This window comes from Leptonychotes weddellii, chromosome 8 (genome assembly GCF_054177405.1).
Source record: "Leptonychotes weddellii isolate Sample4059 chromosome 8, ASM5417740v2, whole genome shotgun sequence".
NCBI lineage: Eukaryota > Metazoa > Chordata > Mammalia > Carnivora > Phocidae > Leptonychotes > Leptonychotes weddellii.
The window spans coordinates 57,745,781-57,749,404 of NC_138376.1; positions in this window are offsets into that span (position 1 = coordinate 57,745,781).

The window sequence follows — 3,624 nt, forward strand, 5'->3', positions numbered from 1 at the left end:
ACAAATTTCACCTCTACAAAAAGATGACTTGTTTCTAATGGTATGAACCTTTACTAGAACGAAGAGCTAATTATCATTAGTGGTGCCCAAAAGGAAGAGTAATTACCATTTGACGGAAAGTATTCAGATAAAAGGATGGTATCTAAGGTCCCTTTGAATCCTGAAATTCTATGATTTTTTGCTAATATGACAGGCAGTTTTTTACCAATATCAGTTACTACAACTTTTCATGATTTGAAAATATTGAATAGAAATTTTTCTTTATGCAATTGTTTCAGCTTCTTTTGTATAGCAAGAACACGAACTCTGATAAGGCTGCTTGCTACCAAATCCTAGATCCAATGTTTGGAAAAGTTACTTACACTATGTAAGACTTGGTTCTCCCATTTCCAAAATGAGGTTAATAATAATGTCTAGCGCCTAGGTTTTTATGTATGCTAAATAAGAAAATTCAACTGCTTAGTATAAATCTATAAAAAAAAACAAGAGTGTTGTGTTATTATGCCCTCATTGATTAAATCTTTCTATGTGTGATTTATTCTACTTTCAAAAATCATGTAAGTTGTCTCTTTGCAGAGCAGCTACCCATTTTTTTAAAAGATTTTATTTATTCATTGAAGAGAGAGAGAGCGTGAGAGAGAGCACAAGAAAGTAAGGGCACAAGCAGAGGGAGGAGCAGAAGAAGGGGCAGAGACAGAGGGAGAAGCAGGCTCCCCGCTGAGCAGGAAGCCCTATGCAGGGCTCGATCCCAGGACCCCCGGATCTTGACCTGAGGCGAAAGCAGACGCTTAACTGACTAAGCCACCCAGGCACCCTGCAGCTACCCATTTAAAAAAAACTTTATTTTTTTTATAGCAGTTTTAGGTTTGCCACAAAATTGAGAGGAAAGTACAGAGATTACCCAGATAGCCCCTGCTCCCACATGTGCATAGCCTTCTCCATTATCAACATCCCCCACCAGAGTGACACATTTGTTACCATTGATGAACCTACACTGATACATCATCATCACCCAAAGTCCTTACTTTACATTACCATTCCCTCTTAGTGTGGTACATTCTGTGGGTTTGGACAAATGTATAATGACATGTATCCATCATTATAATACCATATAGAGTATTTCCACTGCCCTAAAAACTGTCTGTGCTTCTCTTATTCATTTCTCTCTTCCTCTAATTCCTGGCAATCATTGACCTTTTTACTGTCTTCACAGTTTTGCCTTTTCCAGAACATCATATAGCTGGAATCATACAGTAAGTGGCCTTTCAGATTGGGCTTATTTTACTTAGTAATATGAATTTTATTTTCTTCTATGTATTTTCATGACTTGATAGCTCATTTCTTTTTAATGCTGAATAATATTCCATGGTCCAGATGTTCCACACTTCATTTATCTGTTCACCTACTGAAGGGCATCTCTGTTGCTTCAAGCTTTAACAATTATGAATAAAGCAGCTATAAACAACTGTGTGTGGGTTTTTGTGAGTACATAAGTTTTCAACTTCTAAGAGCCATCCTACTTCCTCTTTACTTTTTTTTCCTATCCCCATTATGATCTCAGAACAAAGCATAAAAACTTTACTACATTTTTGTCTTTATGGACATTCATTTACTCCTTTTTTTTTTTTGTCCCCTTAGACCTGCAAAACAATCAAAAGCTCTGTTTAGCTTCTCAGCTTCCATGGGGAAAAAAAGTGGCTTTGTTTTCCCCCTGAAATTAACAGACAATACAAGGTGAAAGCAGCCCCAAATGCCAAGTTTCCTTCTCTGTATTTCTTTCTTTTAAATGATCTTAGCCATATAATTCTTCACTGTATTATTGGTTCTCCAGTGCTTTCAGGCAGAATTTTTTAAATATAATTTTTTCCAGAGTTTCTCTTTGTCCCCATCAGGACGATGGGCCTGAAAAATCTGATCAGCCTTTGCTGGACACTGAAGTTAAGGAATGCATGCTTTTTATTGCAGAATTCAAGTCTGTATTCTTTTATCTTAATACTAAAGTCCTTGGGAAATATCCAATCATATATATAATAGTAGCAAAGTTTTATACTTTTAAAACTTGCAAGGTTGAGCAGAGTTCACATCTGTTTAGTGACTTAAAGCTTTCAACGTACTTTTTTTTTTTTTTTTGATAGAGAGAGACACAGCGAGAGAGGGAACACAAGCAGGGGGAGTGGGAGAAGCAGGCTTCCTGCCGAGCAGGGAGCCCGATGTGGGACTCAATCCCAGGACCCTGGGATCATGACCTGAGCCGAAGGCAGATGCTTAACGACTGAGCCACGCAGGCGCCCCTCAACGTACTTTTTATATGTAGCACTGCTGTGATCCTCACAACAGCAAATCTACAGCAGATCAGATATTTCTTCAGTTTTTAGAAGAGGGATTGGTGATATAGGGATATTAAGTGACTTGCTCAAGGTCACACGGCTTAACAAAACTTAGAAGTACTGCACAGAATATTTAGTTTTATAATCCCCATCTGAAGTCTTGTTCCACTCTGCCAACTCACCCATGAACACACAGAAAAGACCCACTGAGAACAAACTAAACAATAAATCACTAGGGGAAAAAAGTGACAAACACCTGTCATATGGATTTTTTAACAAATATTTATTTCTTCTCTACAATTATAAAATCAATTATATCTACCCATAAAATATTTTGACCATATTTTATTCAATAAATGTACCCTTTTCATACTTGCACTTTAATCAGTTAAGAGCAGAATTTCTACTCGCAAAAGAATAGTTCAAATGTTTCTTCCAGATTGAAATTATGAAAAGTTAATGCCTACTAATCTACTTAAACACTTACAACCTACTTTAGTAATCTATTCTCTAAACATAGGCAGAATTCATGGTAGAACTCCAGAGCGTACAATTCATGGTAGACATTTTATATAGTACATGTAAGTAAAGGGTATAAAATCAGGATTCACTTTGATTTTGCAATGCATAAAAAATAGCATTAACATGTTTACATGTCTTTCCTATTAGAAGGTCCTACAAATAATATGACAATAGCTAACACTTACTGAACACTCAGTGCTCTAGTGGCACTGTTCTGAATACTTTAATCATAAAATCATATATAATTGTCCAAATACACTATGAAAGGTATACGTTAATATTTCCATTTGACAGATTAGAAAATCTAATTAGAAAGTTAGAAAATCACATACTAGTTTAGTAACTTGTGCGAGGTAACACAGCCAATACATGGCAGAGCTGGGATGTAAACCCAAGCAGTGTGACTTTAGCGTCTCCACTTGTCACCACCATATTAAGCCACTTAAGATATGGGTGTTCAAAAAAACAACAAAATATTATACATGTGTTTCATAACCTTAGCCTGTCATGTAACAATATATTATGATCACACTTCCACAGCACTTAAAGACTGTTGCCACTAGGACTTCTTTAAAAGTTCTTCAAAAGTGCCTCGGTACCTCTTGCCGCAAGGCTTTGCACATGAGATTCTCTGTCAGGAATGCTATTTTATACCCAACTATAGAATTCAAATTGTCTGACAAAGAGATGATTAAAGAATCATTTGGATCCAAAACTCAAAGTTCTTTAATTCAGTGACTGAATCAAATAAGCTATTTCTTTAGAAATATGAAAG